Here is a 23,043-nt window from a genome sequence, read left to right as displayed (position 1 = left end):
CTTTCCTTTCCTTTCCTTTCCTTTCCTTTCCTTCTTTGTTCTTTCTTTTCTCTCTTTTTTTTTCTAGTAGTGAAGCAGGATTGGATTTGTTGTTCTTAGAACAGGGAGCCGGAATTGATACACAGATCAGTAGCAACCTTGTTGCAGTGGCTGCCGCGTGAATTCTTTAGAGACATATGAAGAAAACAGAAAGAAACTGAAATGGTAGGTTCCATTTTTTTAATGCATAATTAGCACTTATCTGTGCCTTTTCACACTGGATATACAGAACTGTTCTCTTCATACCAGGTTCTGTTATATCTAAGGGTGATGTGAATATAATAAAACTGAACTATCCCCAAAAATAATTTCCTTGGTATTTGTACAAACAAAAATAATTATATTGTTGGCTGCCTGAGATGGGAAGTAACTGTAAATTAGAGAAATGTAACTTTGATATAGAGAGGTATTTTATAATGTTTTGCTCAATTTATATTATATAAAATAGCCCTGTGAACACTTGTAATTTAACCAACTCTATTAAATAGTTACTTGCATAAATATGCAGGATGCTTTTAATCTACTCTTTTATATGATTCTTTAAAGATAATATTTTTATTTGCTGGGTGATTAAAATGATTAAATTTATGTTTTGTTATTTTCAAAATAAGCTCTGATTAAAAATAAGAGATCTGTAATGCCTCAGGACCTTTGCCAAAATGAATGAATATTCATGTCAGCTTGTATAAGTTACATATTTTTATGGTAAAGTGAATTGTAATCAATGTTAGGTGTACAGATTCTGCCTTCAAAGAAAACAATCCAGAAGAAAAAATATTTATAATTAGAGAAAGGGAAAATAAGAAAAACAGCAGGCACAGTTGTTGTATTTCTCATAGATAAGCTATATCAGAATAATCAGTACACTAAAAACAACAATATGTAAACTGATATTGGATTAAATTCACATTTTAGAAACTTATAATAGACTTAGTTTATTTTTTAAAAATGTAAGTGAAATTGTTTCCTGACTTGCATGTTGTTTCTCTTTTGTGCTCAAAGAGAAAATATTAAGGAAAGTGCCTTCTCACTTTAAACCAAAGATGAGGCTATCAATGGCATGTAACTTCTAAGAACTGCATTCAGAGATTATAAGTAAGGAAAATATGGATTTCCATGGCGCACAATGATCAAGCATTAAATTGCAAATGACTTTCCTGGTTCTCTGCTGTCAACAGTATTGTGCAAGAACTTCATTTCTTACTGCTCTAATCTTTCCAGGGAGAAAAATGTTATAATTTTATTCAATTAGCAGAGCTACTATTGGTTAAAGAGTTTAGGGTCATTCAGCAAGGAGTATTTCTTTTCTGAAGCTACTGTAAATCTCAAGTATGGTGGCAAAGGCATCAATCTTATAGATAGGATTCAAGTTTTGAAGCCCAGGGAAAGATTCCACCAGCCATACTAGCAAATATTATTTAGATTATATAAAAGCCATCCTCCAAGACCTTTGTGTCAGAGGGGGATATTTTTTTTAAATTACAGGATATGTTCTTTGCACTTGTGAACACACGCACTGCTCTATTTTGCTACATATTTGCAGTAATATTTCTGTGAGACAGGAATAATGTAGTGTATTTATTCTGTTGGGGCCAGTGTAATATGGCTCTGATTATTGTAAAAGTGAATAAACACAAAGTAGGACATTGACCCCTCCAAAAACCTCACTGAATTTCCACTTAGAGACATTACGAATGAATGAACTCAATTATCACCCTTTGTACTAGGTAACTGACATGCTTTTTGCCTTACTGTCATAGGCACTTTTGGCACCAATCAGATGCACTGAACCAGAAAGGGAATTTGACTCCTTCTTCTGACCACTACCTATTCCTGTGAGGAGATACCACAGATAGTTCTGTTTCCCTTACCCATTAATGTGGCTTCCCAAAAATGTTCCTGTGTGCCATAGGTGTCAAGAATCAGTCTCCAGACCCCAAGCCAGAGAATGGAAAATGATCAGAAAAAGATTCAAATTCTCTAATTCACAGAAGGAATGGCAAAAAAGAGTGTTAGATCCTTTTATGCTTCAGGAAGTAACATAAATTGACAGCCTTCATTTTACAGTTGGCTCAGAGAGTTGTAGTGATGGGGACAAGTACTTCTGTGAATCTCTGACAGAGAAAAGGCTAGAGCCTAGGTCTTTTGATGCCTCATCTAGTAATTCTTTCACTTCTGATTGCCTAACAATGCTTGAGGATTAAGAGAGACATGCATTATTCATTGGGAAATGTTAAAAGATGTAATATTGAAATCACTCAAGAACCTTTCAATAACAGGGGCACACTTAAGGCTGTTCCCAAGGGTCCTGATAATTTAGCAAACCTTGATTTGGGGTTTCTGCCACTGTTTCATTGCAAGAATAGGAGATAATTTTCCCTACTGTGCCCACATAAAAAAAATCCCCAAATGCAAATTGATAAACACTAAATGATGTAACACAACAGTAATACAGACCTGGCCATATACTGGATACTTAGGTGCTATATTGAGTGGCAGGGCAACAGTTTAGTCAAGCTATAAGACAAGAGATAGTATTCAGGAAGTCCTGAGGTGTAGGAGATTTCAGACTTCAGAAGGCAGTCAAGATTACAGAGTATGTGCCTAGCAAAAACATGGATATGGGGCTTAAGATAAAGTGTGAGGAAGCATAATACTATACTAATTGGTGGTATGTGAATCCCGAAGAGGATGCCACAGTTAGTGGCTTGACTATTGTCACTGTTTATATGACAGGGTGATATATGCAATTAGAAAATTAAAGTGAGTTCTCTTGGTATAGTCACTGGAAGGCAATTAGGAGTGGGGGATGTGCTTCACAGACTTCACTTTCATTTTCAGCAAGGGCTGGCTGCATGAGCATCAGTCAGGAATCAACATGCAGACAGAGTTCCTGATAAATAATCAAAAGCGCAGGATATTAACCAAAATAAAGTCTGTATAGACTCTGGAGATTTGGGTATGGGCCAGAAACTTCACTGACTCTAATCATCTAGTGAGGAAATCAAAGTTTACACGATTGGCCATAATCAGTATGTAGGTCACATAGAAGCCTGAGTTGTGCCCAGAGCATGAGCTAAAGCTGCCCATTCAAGCTCAGTTGTATTTCCAACAGCCTAATTACTATCTCACTAAGCATCAAAGATATATGCAAATGTCTGCTACCAAGTCTAAAGCCCCTCTACTCCTTCCTTACTTCTTGGCAATATATTTTTTTTCTTCCAAAACACTTTTAGTCAATCTCACACTATTTATGGAAAACAATAGCAGAGTTTTCTCCATGTTCTAAGCAACAGAAAAAGGCTTTAATAGTGTTATAATTACCATTACTTAGCTAAAATTCTTTTCTGCTTTACTTAGTAAATCAGATTTGGTTATTTCTCATAATGTAATAAACATGTTACCAGATATTTTTTTACATGGTGATTTACTTGTATATGATAAAACAATTTTAACAAGATATTTATAGGGTAACCATAATGATACTTATTTAATGTTTGGAGTATTAATATTTTTAAAAATATATTTTTTATTGATTTCAGAGAGGAAGGGAGAAGGAGAGATAAAAATATCAATGATGAGAAAGAATCATTGATGTGCTGGTTCCTGCACACCCACTACAGGGATCGAGCCCACAACCCAGGCATGTGTCCAGACTGGGAATCAAACCATACCTCCTGATTCGTAGGTTGATGATCAACCACTGAGCCACACCAGCCAGGCTTAATATTTTTTAAATGACACAAGTTAACCTATGAACTGCTTCTTCAAAACTAAAAATATGTTTTCCTGTGTGGCTACCCTTTTTTGATTTTTACATTTTTAAGACAAACTTATTTATTTATTTATTTATTTATTTAACATTCAATATTATTTTGTACTAGTTTCAGGTGTACAGCATAGTGGTTAGACAATTATCTACTTTACAAAGTGCTCCCCCACCCTGATATTTCCAGTGACTACTCTATGTTGCAGTGTCAGACCAAATGGTGTGCTGAAAATGAATCACGTTTAGAAGATTTATTACATATTAGATGTGTTATTTTAAACCCATTTAATTCCAAAAGTGCAAAAGGACGTGTTTTCTTGTTTTTTATGATTAATGTCACATCAACAGATATAATAAAGCCGCTCTGATTAGTGGCAAATGAAGTAGTAAGACAGTGGCTTTAAATTACAGAAACATTGTGTATACTAAATTAACTATAAAATGTCGAAGAGCTCTTTCTCTATTCTTCGAGGAAAAATTAAGTTTTTGAAACTAATGCACATTTACCAACTTGACATATATTGTGCATACGTAAGAATCAAGGATGTGTACTGGACATATTTGTAAAGAGTCTAAAACAAAACACTGGTGTTATCTTTAAGCAAAATGATGCAACAAAGATGGATATATTTTATAAATAATTCTATTAGAATTGCTCTAAGATATGAAATTATGTTCACGTATGCCTCTCACAAAGATAAGTTAATGATTTTCCAAGTAATTCAGTTATTGCAGATAGAGGAAGAGTATAATCCATGTCCAATAAACAAACTTTTTTTCAGTAGACACAGTGCTATTCTGTTACTGTTTTACTCAACTTACCTGGATAGTTTAAATTTGTAAGTTTAGAAATAATATTTTTGGTTTGGGTAATAGGGACCTGCAAAGGTGGTTTTTAAATCTATATTTTCCTGGTCCTTATTAATTTTTATACCAAATATTTCAGTTATTTAATATTCTAAAATTAAGTAAAATTATTTGGATCTTTCTTCCCACATTTTCATAATAATAATAACACCCTTCTTTTATATTCTTCGGTCCATTTTGATCAGGATCTGATTATTTTGTTGTTTTAAATTATTGTTTAAAACTTGTTTCCCCTTCATCTTAATATATTTTAGTTATGAAAATACTAACAGGCTTATCTTTTTTCCTAAGAATGTTAGAGTTAAAACTAGGTGTTACTGATTTCTACTACTTCATAAAACTAATTTGATATAAAAAATTCCAGTCACTTGAACTGGCATTAGTCTCTTTGAAGAAAAACACAACCAACAATGGAAATATTTGGTTTTTATCAAGAGCAGGCACAAGTCCCTATCAAAGCATCTCGTAAAGCAATGCCTTTCCCTCTGAAAGTCTACAGGGGTCCTCAAACTTTTTAAACAGGAGGCCAGTTCACTGTCCCTCAGACCGTTGGAGGGCCGGACTATAGTTTTTAAAAAAAACTATGAACAAATTCCTATGCACACTGCACATATCTTATTTTGAAGCAAAAAACCAAAATGGGAACAAATACAATATTTGTATTTGCATGTGGCCCGTGGGCCGTAGTTTGAGGACCCTTGGATAACCTCCAAAAGCTTATCATAACTTAGAAGAAAAATGATTAATTTCTTATCAGTGGATATAATAAAGCTACCTCACTGAAGCACAGTTTGAATATGACAAGCTGTGAAGTGACTAATATTGATAACCAATCCAGATTAACCAGGGAAAGAAGATTTGGGCTCCAGTTATCCAGAGTGGGGAACATCCATTAGATTTGGGGCTACTCAGCTTTGCTCTGGCCACTTGATTAAAGATCCTTTTGGTCACAGAGGATACAGTAAACTTCCCTCAATTTTGGACCATGAAATTTGATTAAGCAAAGCACTAAGAAGAAGACATTTTGCAATCTGCAAAGAGAACAGTGTTATTTCTCAGAATTTAAAGAGTATGACCTAAATCATATTTGACATAGAAATACTTGTTAATAACCATTTTGGTTCTAAGTTAAAGTTGTAATAATTAAACATTGAAAAATGTCATCTCTGTGTCTAATTCTTTCCTGGGGTGGGGATTACTCATGAAATTTAAAGCTGCCTGACCTCTTGGAATCAGTAAATTTGAAAATTCCTCTGACATGGTCCAATAGGGAAAATATATTACTTTTTTATTACTCTGCGTTATAAGTTACTCTCTTACTGGAACTTGGGCCAAACATATATAATCAGAGTAAAAACCTTGGTTAAACCAATATCTGGAGAATATGGGCATGATGGTTACTCATGCTGACTCCTCCCCAGATGCTGTGGGATCTCCAATATGTGTGTTACTTTAATATAGTGGATAGAGAGGTAATATTTTCCCCATCTTTTTCATGTGGTGTTACATTTGAGAAATTGTTAGAAATATTTTAGAAACATATCTAATACTGCCTGTAACTTTGATTTTGAGTTTCCTTATATTCAAAGATAATAATGATTCTTATTTATTGTGCACTGATGAAATACTAAGCATTTGGCACGATCTCATATTTTGAGAATAATTCTATTTAATTTCCCCTGTGTTATAGATGATAGATGAGGAGACCAATGTTAAGGGACTTAATAACTTTCACAAAGTTGTATAACTAACTGCCTTAGTTGACTTTCAAACTCAGTTCTGTTGATTATCAAAGCTCTTTCCATCATGCCATGCTGTCTCTATATGATAAAGCCATATTTCACTACTTTGTCCTTTTCCATTTGAGAATCAGAAGAGTTTATAACAGAGAGAATTAGTATACAATTATTTAAAAATCGGTTTTATTTTTACTAGATTTAGGGTGGATGACCTAGAAAATGAAATGGTGATAAAACACATAAAATATGGAATAAAGTGGATAAAAAGGGGGATCATACAAAGAATAAATGAAACATTTTAATTCTCTTTAACCAGTATTTATAGTATGTTTACTATTTTTTTCAGTGCAGAAGGGTAATAATAGGAGTTATATAAGGTATAGCCCTAGCCCGCTTGGAGCTTATTTACTTAAATCTGACTATAAAGTAGGGATTTAGAAGAAGTATGTGTTGATGACTTAACGTATTTTGCCTTAAACAGAGGGTCGCCATGATCACACTAAATTGATGTGTTGCAAAAAGGATATCACACTAGACATTTGGAAAAAAAAGTTTTTTATACCTAACTTAATCTATGTTATGCTAAGATTGGAACAAAGGTTCTGAATTCCACATGTAAGGCTATATCACAAACTAGAACAGAATATGTGATTTTAGATGTAAGTTAAAATCAACGCAAGGAAAGTGTACACAGAAATTCTCCTAAATAGGTCTGGGGAAATAAATTGATTTATATGTATACTTGTCAACTGGCCTCCTACTGCACTTTATATTGGCTATATAGTATCAGAATTGGAGGGAAAATTATGATATTCTTCACATACACAATGTTACACACCAAACATAAGCGTGTAGAGCTATATTTATATTTATGAGTCATTTTTCCTTAAGACCAAGAACTTGAGATATGGAATTCCCATCCCAGGTTCAGAGTGCAATCCATGGCTACATTACAGAGATAATTAACTGCAATTTAGCTCTCATACTTAAGTTTAGCTAACCCAATCAGCTATAGAAATCTGGGTTAAAAATTAAAGCAGACACAGGAACAAGGTTTTAGCATAGTTTATCTCCTGATAATGTTGGTTATTCCCCACATCCTCCTGCTCTCTGCAATCTTCCCACCCCATGTCTATGCTTCCTTGTCCAAGAGGAAATAGAGGAAGGGTCTTGGGACATCCATTTCTTAATTCTTTTTGAAATTATACTTTTAGTAGGCACAGTCACAGGCTTGAGCTTCAAGTTATGCTTCTCTGAGACTGGCTAGGGGTATAAACCTGAACAAGGCAAGTAAGCCTCCTCATTTTTCAGTTTCTCTAGTCATATGATTGAGGGCATCTCTCCTTCAAGATGCCTAATAGGTACTTTGCATTCTTTTGGTCAGAGCTCCTCTGTACAATTTGCAAAATGCTATGTGTAATTGGACTGAAATCACACTTGGAAAATTAAGTTGCACCTGCCAGATTTCCTTCAGTAAACGGGAGCATTATTCTTGGTCAAGCTTGCAGCTTAAATGCATAAGGCTTTCAGCTGAATACATGAGAAAGGGAAGTATGAGTTTTATGAATTAGAGAAATCACTACCTTTAGAAATGCCATATGAAATATCCCAACCTCATTAAGGTTTGTATCCTAAATATATGGCAGCTTTCTATAGAGCTTAGCATTTGACTTACTCAATTTAGTAATTGATTTCACTCATTTCTCTCTTGCTTTGTATATTGTGTCACTGATGCTAGTCTACAGGTTTTTAGGAGACAGAGCATGCTGTTTGTTTGTTTGTTTGTTTGTTTTAATCTCCAGCAACATCCAACATAGTGACTTGATTTACAACAAGACATTGCTCATCTCATCACTTCATTTATTTTTCCTATATTGATAATTTAGAAAATTGTAGCAGCAGGAAAGGGGTTGAAAAGGAAAAAGAGCATTTGTCCCATTTTGGTTATTTTATCTCAGTCTTGCATGCCAGTGGAAATTGATGTCTGTGTGTCTCTGTTTCTGTATGTAAGGAGAGATAGGGAAGAGACATATGTAGGTGCTGATTTTTTTCTGCACATAGTAAAAACCATTGGCTTCCATACACTTAGTAACATAAGTAAGGCTTACATTCAAATGGTGTAACTATAGATGGGGAAGAGAAATATCCACACACATATTAGAGAATGTGTAGTTGGAAGGAAGTGTGATGTGGATAAAGGAACACAGGCTTTTGAATTAAAACTTAGACTCTAGTCCACTCTGCCATTAACTTGTTATATAACTCAGGATGAACTCCTTACTTTCTCTAGTCCTTAGTTACCTTGTTTGCAAAGACCTAAGCATCAAAAGAGACTAAAACATTATAAAAAGTCCCATTGAATAACTATCTATGTCAACTTTGGGCTCATCAGTGAAAACAGTGTTTTGCCCCAGGTGCTCAATAAGTATGCTCCGACTGAACTTGTCCATGTGTAGGCTGCTGAGCAGGGTTCAGTGTATGATATGAGGAATCCAACCTACTTAAAACATCTCCCCTAATGTCCTCCTTTCTGCTTGGGTCTACAATTTGTTTCCACTAATTTTTTAAAATAAGGCTTCTGAGAAAAGGCCTGCACACTCTCTTTGAAGGTCCTGGATAAAATCTTCCACTTCTCTGTCACTAATGCATTAGCTTAAACCTATTTATTAAATAGCAGTGGTTTTGAACTAGAAAGTAGATACATTGGCCCTAAGGAATGTTTTGATGGGAACAAGACAGGAACAAATCTGTATTAATCAGGAAAGGGCATCTGAGACTGTGGGTCTTGGATTGGATATAGAGATTAGGCAGTTATTTTTGTGGTCTGATAACTCTTCATCAGACCTGAGTTGATAAAGCATTGGAAACGAAAGATAGTATTTCTTCATATCTTTTCCACATTTTACATAATAGTGGGCTTATCTACCAGTTCAAACTTTCTACTAGACTTAGACTATCAGAACTCAAAGGAATCTGAGGAATAACTTAGTACAACTTCATTTTTTTCAGATGAAAGACTGAGGCCTAGTGCTAGAACAGACATTACCAAGGTAACACCACTAATTAGTGATAAGGTCAAGACTAGAAGCTTATGTCTCTGACCAGCGCTCTTTCCCTATACACCCACTTTCTATCAGCTTTCTACCAAGTGACCTGCCTTGGGAGATTAAACAAAATGCAAGTAAAACAGAATGACTGTAGTGTATATGGCTGTTCTAGAAGAAATTGATGAAGTGACCCCTAAACTGAAACCTATTTTTTGATATCTTGCTTAACTCTTGTTCATGAAATATAATAAATGAAATGACGTAGAGATTGTTGAAAGGACTAGGTTGAAGCATATTTGTTTAGACTATTAAGTTGATTGCCTGCCTTCTATTTAATTGTCCTCTCTTCCCTTTTATATAATTCCCTGTAAACTCTAATGATAAAATCTGGTTTTTCAGATAATTTTACTATGTTTCACCACCTAAGATTGCCCCCTTAAGGTTCCTATATTTCCCCTATTTTACCAAGTAAAATGTATCTCACTTTGTATTTCCTCCCACCCACTTTCTATGGTGAAAAATACCTTATGTAATTGATTGCAGTTGATGGATTAATATAAAAATCCTTTTGTAGAATTTTCATTTTATTAGAAGATTATTAGAGATAAGGTCAAAACTTGGCAAGAGATCATTAGGTAGAGTGGAGCAGAGAGAAGTAGGACATGATTTTTGATGCCCCCAAATCACCCCACATAGGACACCATCTACAAACATTGCAAGGGTACCTATAAGGCAGTTTTGTATAGAAGATAATTTACCACTTAGCACCAGCTTTGCTGACAGTTAGTAGTCAACTGGATCTCCCTTCATGTACATTCAATAACAATGAAAGAGTTGTAGTCATGAGACCTCAGAAAAGATCTCCAACTGAGAAAAAAAAAGTTCATTTCTGCCCTTCAACTGTACTGTGAGTTTGATTAGAAGCTGTGGGGCTTTTCGAAGATAACTCATCATACTTAAGAGCTCCTTTTGAGCAGTCAGTGACTTGTGAACCTTGCCACTGACATTCCTACCTTCTCTCACCCTTTTTAAGGCTGCCAATTCAAAGAGATATGTCAAATGGTAAAGGAATTCCCACTCACTCTACTTTGCTACTACTAAGGGCTAAGTGTAACTCTTCATACTCTCTTTTGCCTATGGTAATACATTTTGAGGGTCTCAGGTTCTACCTGTTGCAGTTTCCAAGCCCTCTGTGAAAATCTCCTTCAACCTGCAATTGTTCACAGCTCTTCTATGTTCTTTCAGGCATGAATAAATTAATCCAGCCAGATTCCCTATGGCTTCTTCAGGAGACCTTATTGTTTGGATTAAGGAGTTCAACCAGCACTGGAGAAAACAGTAGGTACTCAAATATGGTCTTGACTTCTGTTTTCATATCATCCGTGAAAGAGTACTCTTTCGTTCTGTGGGCCCTGGGCAGGGACAGAGAGACCTCACTAGTTACCTGTCACAAATTTGTTTGTCCACTGGAAAGATTACCAGATAATGGGCAGGTCACAGTACATTAATATAATCCTATAGAACATGAAAGCCTGTGGTTTCTGGAGTATTTGATAAAATGTAATATTTTTTTCATAGTGTCCTGCAAGTCATATTGGAACCGAGGGAAAAGTAACAATCAGTCATATTGATCTTGTTTGTATTTACTACTTTGATATTATGACTATCATGGATTTGCATTAATTCTGATTTTTTTAAAAAAAAAACATTGCTCTAAAATATTTGTATCTTTATTACTGAGTTTTTTTAGCAATTCCTTAAATTTTGTGTCACTCACCTTATCCGATCCTTTATTCTCATTTTGAAAGTAAGTCTATATACAGATTACACAAATGATTTCAATGCTAATCTTTTAGGATACATATATAAATCTCAGCACATATTGGCCACTCTTTTCATATAGTAGAGAATTGTGTGTGTGTGTGTGTGTGTGTGTGTGTGTGTGTGTGTGTGTGTGTGTGTTTTGAGGAACTGGATGACATTGCTGAGAAGGAAGACTATAGTAGTTGTAGTTGAATCACATGGATTTTAGGCAAGTGTTTATTCATGGATTAGTAACCTAAAAATTCAATGAGTCTTAAGACATTATCTAAGGACAAATTTGAAAGATGTAGATTTTGAGAAAAGGAATTGTTTGTTAAGTTTGTTTTTAGCTCCTTTTCATGGGTGCCTATTCTTAGGAGAACTGTATTACTGTAGCACCATTTTAGATATCTAAATATTGAAAGGGGATTTGTCTAATATTAGGGCTCAGTTTAAAAAATCATGAACAAAATAACTGTACATATCACTTAAATATGGAGAATAGTCACATTCAGTTATATCCCTAATCAAGAGGTCAGGATTTTAATGATATAACTCCTTATAGTACAATACTCTCTGTATGTTAAGACAGAGTGTGTGTGTTTAACTTAAATATCTCTCTATATAAGAGCCTAGTGACCAAACGGCAGAAGGACCGGTTGACCATTCGCTATGATGTGCACTGACCACCAGGGGGTAGATGCTCAATGCAGGAGCCGCCCCCTGGTGGTCAGGGTGGGTCCACAGCCACTTGATTGACCAGGATGAGCGGCGCTCTCACAGTGGGCCGAACCCCGTAGGACATCCCCCCCCACCAGTGCACGAATCCGTGCACTGGGCCGCTAGTTTTATATAAGAGTTTATGTATATCTTGAAGCCACTCCATCCTTTTTCTACTTGCATTTTCCCATAAAAAGGAAAAGCGCTTCTGTTCAAGACCACTTGAAATATTTATTCCAAGATGTAATCAGGATAATTATATTAGGAGAGCTCAGTGAAATAAGGAGAAAAAAATCAGGCACCTGTCTGAAGCATACTATGCTTACAACACTCCTAAATTAATGATTAATACTCAGTGGAGTAGCCTACATAACTAATAGCATACTTCTATTGTCAAAAGTAATTATGGGTTGGCTCAAGTAAAGAACTATACCTCCTTTGGAGGTATTAACAAATTAAAGGGCTGATGGAGACTGAATACCTCTTGTGATACAAAATTCAAATTAACTGAGGGAAATTCAATGCATTTTAATTTATTAATAGCCATTAAAGTTCCTAATCATGATGCAAACTCAGGCTTAAGAGAAAGCGAAATACACAACCACTACTACTAACAAACAAACAGAAAGACAAAACAAATAATAACAATATATATATTTTATTAATAAGGATAAAAATATACCTATGTAATTTGTTTGAATTATTTCCTTCTGGAAACATTAGCTGCAATCGCTTATGGGGGGCCAGAATTTATGTATGCATATAATTATTTTACAATGATTAAAATGATAAGAATTTATTCATTTTAATTAGTACAATTATATAACACTAACAAAACTTAGAAATGTTAACTTATTAAATACTCATAGAGGTAGGCACTCATTTTGCAAATGAGATTGTTTAGATAGAGAATCTTTTTATTTTATTTTCAATTACAGTTGACACTCAATGTTATTTTATATTGTGTATAGCATAGTGCTTAGATAGTTATATAATTTACAAAGTGAGACCCCCCAATAATTTAAGTACCCACTTGGCACAATGCATAGTTATTACAATATCATTGACTATATTTCCTATGCTGAACTTTACATCTCCATGACTAATTTTTAAAAATATGTTTTTATTGATTTTTTTTTTAGAGAGAGGAAGGGAGAGGGAGAGGGAAATAGAAACATTGATGAGAGACAATCATTGATTGGCTGCCTCTTGCATGCCCCCTACTGAGGATGGAGCCTGCAACCTGGGTATGTGCACTGACCAGGAATGGAACCTGCTATTTCTCAGTTCATGATATGACACTCAACCACACTGGTTGGGCTCCATGACTATTTTGTAACTACCAATTTGTACCAAGTAGTTTGCTCAAGTCATACCGGCAGTCAGTGGCAAAGCCTGAACTTCAATTCAAAAAGACTGACTGCAGAGGCAATGCTTTTGCCAAATACAAATGAGGCCTAATTATTTATACAATATTTGCATAGTATGCAATAATTACATATACATGTAAATGGGAACATGTATACAACATGAAATTCTAGGGCTATTTAAAAATCAGAGTAAAATGACAAAATATTAAAGCTAAAAGAGTCCTTAAAGGTTAGTTGGTTTAACCTACATATTTAAAAGAAGAAATGAGGGCCTAGGAAAATTGACTTGCCCAACATAAGACAGTCAATGACAGAGTTGGAAGATCTCAAGACTTCTTACTCTCAATCTCATAGTTTCATTACACTAAGTTGCCTTTGCTAAGACTAATTTAAATAAATACATCAATATTTATACTTTCAAGTAATTTTTAACTTCAAATGATCACTTTCCAAAGATATCTGCTTACCCTAGTGATGCTGTGTTTCACCAAATGTTCTCATAATTTGTTCTTTGGAGTTATCTTTGATACTGACTTGAGCTTATCATGAAAAATTAGTCTTTTTTTAAAAAAAAAAAGAAAAATGAGTCAACACAGTATGGTCATACCTTAACATACCTTGCTTTTGAACACAAACGGTATTTCTATTTTCTTATTGAATGTATTGGGGTGACAATGGCTAATGAAATTATACAGGTTTCAGGCGTACAATTCTACAATACATCTTCTGTATATTGTATTGTGTGTTTACCACCCCAAATCAAGTCCCCTTCTACCACCATTTATCCCCCATTTATTGTCTTCTTCATCCTTAACTTCATTGTTCAGTCTTGGTTCTAAATGACATTTGATTATATCCCAAAATTTAACTACCCTTAAAATAAAAAGATTTGGCCCTGGCTGGTGTGACTCAGCTATTAGAGCATAGGCCTGTGCACTGAACGGTTGAGAGTTCCATTGCCAGTCAAGGGCACATACCTAGATTGCAGAGGTGTGCAGGAGGCAACCACCTCCCTCTCTCTCTCTCTCTCTCTCTCTCCTCCCTCTTTCCCTATCACTCTCTGAAAAATATATGAAAAAATATTTTCGGATGAGGATTAACAGCAACAACAACAATAAAACCCCACAAAGATTTGTCACCATGGAGATTATTGCGGAGTATATGATGCAGGCTGTAAAGTAGAATTTTAAAAGAGAATTCCAAAATTTTCCTTAATAGTAGGAGTATAATTGAAATAAGCATGTAGCCTTTCAAAGTGACAGCTTTGCCCTAGCCAGTTTGGCTCAGTGGATAGATCATAGGCCTGTGGACTAAAGGGTCTTAGATTTGATTTCAGGGCACATACCTCGGTTTCAGGCTCCTCCATTGCCCAGGCCCTGGTCAGGGCTCTTGCAGGAGGCAATCAATTGATGTGTTTCTTTCACATTGATATTTCACTCTTCCACTCTCTCTAAAAAAACAATGGGAAAATATCCTCGGGTGAGGATTTTAAAAACTAAATAAAGTGAAAAAAAAATAAAAAAAAACACATCAAAGTGACAGTTTAGGGAGGGAAAACTCATTTGGATGTTTTCTTTCTAATGTTTATTTTTAAAAAATATTATCACTATGGGAAATCCCATGTTCTAAACTTTCAAACCACTTATGGAGTCCAGGAAGATAATATGTACTAGTGTGTTATGTTGTGTTTCTTGGATGACTTTTCTTAGCTATAGAGGTTCCAAATAAAGAATACCATTCATTCTCCTAAGCAAAGGAGATTCTTTGGGGGTAATGAATACCTTGGTGTGGTATGTAGGATATGTTGATGGCATAGTCTGTTGGAGAGGTTGTGAGAATAATTAAGAAAGTCAGATAAAGCTAGGACTAAGCAAAAAAATAATGTAGATCAGAACAATGTTACAGTGAAGGTTATATGAAACAAGTAGTAGTCTAAATTGGAGGCAGAGGAGAGAATCAGGGGCAGGGGAGACTTTGTTTGGGGCAACAGGTGCACAATAAAGTGAGCAAATGAAGTTTTATTGAATTGTACATTTGAAACCTGTATGGTTTGGAGAAGCAATGTCATCCCAATAAATTCAATTAAAAAATAAAACTTTCAGTTATTAGTGATATCAATGATATCCCCAATATTGGGAAAGACAGGGAAAGAGAAAGTTCTCAGTTTTAGATAAATTTGCCCTTAAGAATACTAGCCTTTTGTTTTAACCTTCTTAAAATGCCATCTGTGAAGCCTTGTCTAAATAAATTATAGATAATATGTATTTTTTGCAACTATATTCACTGGAATATTGGCCTATAGTTTTATTTATTTTTAAATATGTTTTTATTGATTTTAGAGAAAAAAAGAGAGGGAGAGATAGAAAGATCAATGATGAGAGAAAATCATCAATGGGCTGGCTCCTCCCCTCCCGCCCCCACACTGGGGATTGAGCCCACAACCTGGGAATCAAACCATTACCTCCTGGTTCCTAGGTTGATGCTCAACCACTGAGCCACACCAGCTTGGCTTATTTATTTTTTTCTTTTTTTGTGTTCAGTCTTTGTCTGTCTTGGATATCAGAATAACACTGGCTTCATAATATGAGTTGAGCAGTGTTCTATCATCTATTTTCTGACAGGTTGTAAGGAATTGATATTAATTCTTTAAAAGTTTGATAGAATATTTTATTAGTAATATGGTTCTTCAAATTATTTATCTCATATTGGGTTAGTGGTGGTAGTTTATGCTTTTGATGATATGGGTCCACTTCTAAGATATTAAATTTATGTGTAGTGATATTTCTAATGTTTTCTTATTATTCTTTATTATTATCATCTTTTTTTGTGATATCCTTTGTTTCATTTCAGACATTGCTGATTTTTGTTATTGCTTTTTCCTTTCTTTGTCAGCCATGCTTGAGATTTGCCAATTCTATTAAACTTTGAAAAAACAACAACAGATTTTTGCTTCATTGATTTGCTCTATTATTTTTCTCTTTTTAATTTATTTTGCTGTTATCTACATTATCTACTACCTTCCACTTGGTTAAGTTTAATTTGCTCTTCTTCTAATTTTTTGAAGTGGGGATGTAGGTATTTGATTTTAGACTTTTCTACTGCAAAGATGTAATGCTATATATTTAGAAACAGTGTTTTCTTTAGCCTTCAAAACAATGCATTTAAGGGAAAGTAATTATAAAGAAATAAATAACAAGCCTATGCTTAAATTATGTCTAAGCTCACCCTGGGCCAAAATAATTTCCTAGGCCTAAAGGCATCCAAGAGTCCAGCTTTGCTCTCTGAGTAGATAATGACATAGTGAGGTAAGCTCTTGGCCTATGTCAGAAATAAAAGTGAGCAAAGCAGGTAAATTTAATAAGAAAACATATATAATATTTTTACAGCTGCACATTTGGGGGACCAGTGCCTGTTCAATATACTTTCAGGTACTTGCTGTGTTCCCTGGCTATGTAGGGGAAGGACTTGTCATTTCCTGCCATAAAAAGGCAGCAGGCTGTGGTGGAGAAAGTAAAAATAGCACCACATTGCCACAAAGAAGTGTGCTGTACTCCATTTGAGTGTGTGTGTGTGTGTGTGTGTGTGTGTGTGTGTGTGTGTGTGTGGTGAGAAGGTGAAACCTTTTTAAAACTGACTTTTATTTGCACTTCTTTTTATCATAATACCATGTGGCTGCTTAAATATATATTCTCAGGAGTTCAGACTTTTTAAAAAGGCAACAAGTGTGTTTTGAGTCTTGCTCTATGCCTTAGAATCTAAGGCTTAGATTATAGATTGCAGATAAATATGGGTAATTTATAGTTGGGTAATTTTTAAAATGTCAAATGGACATTAAGCTAGTGGGAACCACTGTTATGGTGAAGATGTGTTTTCTCTTTGTTTCTTCAATTTTATTCCCAAACATTTAGTTAATATATCATGATTGTTTGGGGGTAACCATTGAGAAAATTCTAATTAGTTCAATGAATGGCATTCAGAGCACCTATTTTATTCATTGGCAGTTTATCGATAAGAAAGAGCAAATTTTCCTGTTGAGAAAATAGACAATTTTATAAAGAAAAATAGTTATAATTCTCAGTAAATAAAAATGGAAAGTTCTTTAAAAAGTAGCCTCTGCAATCTCCAAATGCTTTTCAGTGACCAATATAAATAATTAAAACAATACCTATAAATTACTAAATATGTGTTTAGATTTTATAACTTAAAGAATATTTAAATAAGAACTGCAAAAATTACACAGAACTGGAAAATTTTAAGAATGTTTTTGAAAACATGCTGAGAGATTTGTACTAACTATTTAACAAATATTTCCTAAATGTCTGCTAATGGGCATCTATTTAATACTAGAGGCCCAATGCATGAAGATTTGTGCAAGAATGGGCCTTCCTTCCCCTGGCTGCTGGCACTGCCTTCGCTCTGGCCCAGAGTTGCCTTTCTGCCTTCTCACACTGCCCAGAGGCCCAGAGCGGCTGGGGTGGTGCTGTATGCCTGTGTCATCGCCATGGTGATGACTCAAGCATCCCGCCCCGCCCCCGGCCGCTCGGTGCCTGTGTATGCAAATTAACCCACCATGTTTGTTGGGTTATTTTGCATACTCACTCCTGATTGGCTGGTGGGTGTCATGAAGGTATGGTCAATTTGCATTTTTCTCTTTTATTAGTGTAGATAAGTCTGCTCTAAGTGTTGTGAGAGATACACACATGATTAGGACAGAATCCCTACTCTCAATAAGCTTATAATCTGGTGGATATATGGATGATTATGCTATCAGACAGGATGAAACATATTAGGCTATAGGAGAGATATGAGCAATATGCTGTGGGAAGTCAAATGAAAGAGAGGTAATTTCAAATTGAGTGACTCAAGGAAGACTTGGGGGAGGGTATGAGATCATCAAAATTCTCCTTTTTATCAAGAATTTTCCTATCAAAGTGGGAAGGTGGGGATGAGGAACTAGGACATAAAAACATGTAGGTTAAATAAAAAAACAAAACAGAGAGATCCCCCTGTCAGCATGGCTCAGTGATTGAGAGTCAGCCTATGAACCAGGAGGTCATGGTTCAATTCCCAGATAGGGCACATACACTGGTTTCAGGCTCCATTCCCAATGTGAGGTGTGCCGGAGACAGCCGATCAAGGATTCTCTCTTATTATTGGTTTCTCTCTCTCCCTCTCCCTTCCTCTCTGAAATCAATGAAAATATATTAAAAACAAACACACAGAGATATCTGGGTACATGATATATTCAAGGACAGCCTGGCAGTGTGGAAGCCTAGAGCATTTTGAAAAGTATAATTTGAGATCTGGCTAGAAAGAGAAAATAGAACTTTGAATGTCAGTTTTTAGGCCATCATAATGTGGACACTTGGAGGATTTTTCATAAGTGCCTGATATGCTTCAAACTGTATCTGATAAAGATATCTGCAGAAATATGGTATTCTAAAATAAAAAAAGTTATGCTATTTAACACAAAAAGGAAGTAGGGCTATTACTCATGTCAAAATGTTGCAAACAGAGATAAATATGAATTTTGTTCCTCCGGAAATATTATTGGGTATTACTGACACTGTGACAGAAAGGCATGAAAAATTTGCATTTGCCAGATGAGATTTCTTGTTTGCTTCTCTATTTATTTTAGCTAGAAGGTGCCACTCTGTCCTTTGACTCAACCAAAAGTAGAAGTTCTTAGTATTTCTCTAAGATAATTTGCAAAAGATTTTGGGCAAAAAGGGATGTTCTGGCCTTTATACATACTTTTCAACTCATACTATACATTGCAAAAAAGGAAAGAAACAAACAAAACCAAATGTATATATATTCTGCTTTTATTTTATATTTTATTTATTTTATTATTTTATTTCATAATATTGTTGAAAGTATTACATGTGTTCCCTTATGGCCACATTGACCTCCACCAGCCTGCCCCTGGCCCACAGCCCAGGCCTTCACCCTCCGATTTTCTGTGTCCATTGGTTATGCTTATATGTATACAAATGTTCTTTGGTTGATCTATATCCACCAACGCCACCAATCCTCCCCTGCCTTCCTTCTGAGGTTTAACAGTCTGTTCAATGCTTCTATATCTCTGGATCTATTTTTGTTCATAAGTTTATGTTGTTTATTATATTCCACAAATGAGTGAGATCGTGTGATACTTACCCTTCTCCGTGACTTATTTAGCTTAGCATAATGCTCTCCTGGTCTATCCATGCTGTTGCAAATGGTAAGATTTCTTTCTTTTTACCACTGCTTAGTATTCCATTGTGTAGCTGTACCACAGTTTTTTAATCCACTCATCTGCTGGCACTTAGGCTACTGTCAATTGTGCTGCTATGATCATAGAGGTGCATATATCCTTTCTGATTGGTCTTTCAGATTTCTTGATATATTCCTAGAAGTGGGTTTACTGGGTCAAATGGGAGTTCCATTTTTAGTTTTTTGAGGAAACTCTATACTGTTTTGCACATAGGCTACCAGTATATGCATTCCCACCAGCAATGCACGAGGGTTCCTTTTTCTCATATCCTCGTCAGCACTTGTCATTTGTTGATTTGTTGATGATAGCCATTCTGAAAAGTTTGAAGTGATATCTCATTGTTGTTGTTTTTTTATTTGTATCTCTCAGATGATTAGTGACTTTGAGCATTTTTTCATATGCCTCTTGGCCTTCTGTATGTCCACTTTCGAAAAATATCTATTTAGGTCCTTTGCCCATTTTTGATTGAATTATTTATCTTTCTTTTGTTAAGTTGCATGAATTCCCTATGAACTTTGGAAATTAAACCCTTACCAGATGTAACATTCACAAATATGTTCTCCCATGCACTGGGCTCTCGTGTTATTTTGTTGATGGTTTCTTTTGTTGTGCAGAAGCTTTTTATTTTGATGTACTCCCATCTGTTTATTTTCTCCTTAGTTTCCATTGTCCTAGGAAATGTATCAATAAACATATTGCTATGAAATACAACTAAGATTTTGCTGCGTATGGAATCTTCTAAGATTTTTATGGTTTACAGTCTTGCATTGAAGTCTGTTATCCATTTTGAGTTTATTTTTGTGTATGGTGTAAGTTGGTAATCTAGTTTCATTTTTTTTTCATGGATATGTCCAGTTTTCCCAACACCATTTACTGAAGAGACTGTCTTGACCGCATTGTATTGTGTATGGTTTGTTCCCCCACGTCCCACGTAGTTCAGGGTTCAGGATCTGGAAGAGGGCCACACGCAAATGAAAGATACAAGACAAGAAATAATAATTTGGAAATATTGGGGGGCCAGGCAGGCAAGTCCAACTCAAGGGGAAGGACTTCCACCGGTGCTCAGGCCTGGTCAACCTTTTATTGGCTTGGGATACACCTATAGCCCTTAGGGTTTGGGATACACCCATAGCCCTTAGGCAGGCAATTTCCAGTAACAGGCAGACTAGCCCATCAGCAAGGATTTACATAATAATAAATGGGGAAGTTGCTTCAGCTACCATTGTCTGGACTAACAGTGGGTGCACAGCTCTGACCTTTGCCAGGGCTTCAAGGATCACCAGCCTTCCAGGTTCCTTGTTCACACCTCTCTGCTAGTGAAGATAATAGGCAGCTTCCCACATTGTATGCTCTTGCCTTGTTGTCAAACATTAATTGAACATAATGGCTTGTATCAATTTCTCGGTTTTCTGTTCTGTTCCATTGGTCTATGTGTTGTTCTTGTGCTGGTGCCAGGCTGTTTTGAGAATAGTGGCATTGTAATATAACTTGATATCTGGTATTGTGATCCCTCCAACTTTGTTCTTATTTCTCAGGATGGCTGTGTCTCTCTGGGTCTTTTTTTATTCCATGTAAATTTTGGAGAGTTTGTTCTAGATCTGTGAAATATGCCATTGTTATTTTAATGGGGATTGCAGTGAATCTATAGATTGCTTTGGGTAGTATGGGCATTTTAATGATGTTGATTCTACCAATTCATGAAGATGGTATATTCTTCCACTTGTTTATAACTTCCTCTATCTCTTTTTTCAAACTGTAGTTTTCCAAGTACAGGTCTTTTACCTCCCTAGTTAAGTTTATTTCTATGTATCTTTTTTTTATTGGAATGGTAAATGAGGTTGTTTCTGTTCTGTTCCATTGGTCTATGTGTTGTTCTTGTGCTGGTGCCAGGCTGTTTTGAGAATAGTGGCATTGTAATATAACTTGATATCTGGTATTGTGATCCCTCCAACTTTGTTCTTATTTCTCAGGATGGCTGTGTCTCTCTGGGTCTTTTTTTATTCCATGTAAATTTTGGAGAGTTTGTTCTAGATCTGTGAAATATGCCATTGTTATTTTAATGGGGATTGCAGTGAATCTATAGATTGCTTTGGGTAGTATGGGCATTTTAATGATGTTGATTCTACCAATTCATGAAGATGGTATATTCTTCCACTTGTTTATAACTTCCTCTATCTCTTTTTTCAAACTGTAGTTTTCCAAGTACAGGTCTTTTACCTCCCTAGTTAAGTTTATTTCTATGTATCTTTTTTTTATTGGAATGGTAAATGAGGTTGTTTCTTAGTTTCTCTTTCTGTGAGTTTATTGTTGGTGTATAAAAATACCATTGATTTCTGGGTGTTAATTTTGTATCCTGCTACACTGCTGTATTCATTTATTAAGTTTAGTAGTTTCCTGGTGGAGTCTTTAGGATTTTCTATGTACAATATCATGTCATCTGCAAATATGACAGTTTTACTTCTTTTCCCATTTGGATGCCTTTTATTTCTTCTTCTTTTCTGATCACTATGGCTAGCACTTCCAGTACTATGTTGAACAGGAGTGGTGAAAGTGGGCATCCCTGTCTTGTTCCTGTTTTTAGGGAAAATGGTTTTAGTTTTTGCACAGTGAGTATAATGTTGGCTCTAGGTTTGTCATATGAGGCATCTATTATGGTGAGGTAAGTTACCTCTATTCCCACTTTGCTGAGAGTTTGTATAAAAAAAATGGTGTTAGGTTTTGTCAAATGTTTCTGCATCACTTGGTGATTTTTGAAAGGAAATGATAAAGATTAGATCATGTGATTTTTGTACTGCTGTCTGTTAGTGTGTTGTATCACATTTATTGATTTGAAGATATTGTACCAGCCTTGAATCCTGGAATAAATCCCACTTGGTCATGTTGTATGATCTTTTTAACGTATTGCTAAATGCAATTTGCTAATATTTTTTAAAATCTTTATTGTTTAGATTATTACAGATTTTCCTCTCCCCCCCCCATAGCTCCACTCCACCAGGTTCCCACCCCACTCCAGGCCTCCCTGCCCCTCACTGACCTCGTCCATAAGTGTAAGCTCTTTGTCCAATCTCTTCCTGCACCTCCCACAACCCCTTCCTCCCGAGAATTGTCAGTCTGCTCCCTTTCCATGCCCCTGATTCTATTACATTCACCAGTCTATTCTGTTCATCAGATTTTTTTATTCATTTGATTTTTAGGTTCACTTGTTGATAGATATGTATTTGTTATCACTTTGTTGTTCATAATTTTTTTATCTTTACGTTTTTCTTCTTCCTCCTCTTATAGAATACCCTTCAGCATTTCATGTAATACTGGTATAGTGGTGATGAACTCCTTTAGCTTTTTCTTGTCTATCAAGCTCTTTATCTGACCTTCAATTCTAAATGATAGCTTTGCTGGGTAGAGTAATCTTGGTTGTAGGTTCTTGCTATTCATC

General features: G+C 35.5%; 1 protein-coding gene across 3 annotated transcripts in view; it reads left to right on the top strand.

Moving 5' to 3' along the window:
• Positions 1-23,043, top strand: part of GPR174 (G protein-coupled receptor 174) — a 59,130-nt gene that overhangs the window by 231 nt on the left and 35,856 nt on the right. Inside the window, exons 2-3 of one of the 3 annotated variants that reach the window (XM_014545035.1) lie at positions 100-204; positions 10,707-10,799. The gene's annotated coding sequence lies outside the window, so the exon portion shown is untranslated. Of the gene's footprint in view, positions 1-40; positions 205-10,706; positions 10,804-23,043 lie in introns of those variants that run through there. The other 2 variants (XM_014545034.1, XM_014545033.1) reach the window with 2 other exon arrangements.

This window comes from Myotis brandtii, unplaced genomic scaffold, assembly GCF_000412655.1.
Source record: "Myotis brandtii unplaced genomic scaffold, ASM41265v1 scaffold394, whole genome shotgun sequence".
NCBI lineage: Eukaryota > Metazoa > Chordata > Mammalia > Chiroptera > Vespertilionidae > Myotis > Myotis brandtii.
This window is presented reverse-complemented; position numbering and strand designations above follow the sequence as displayed.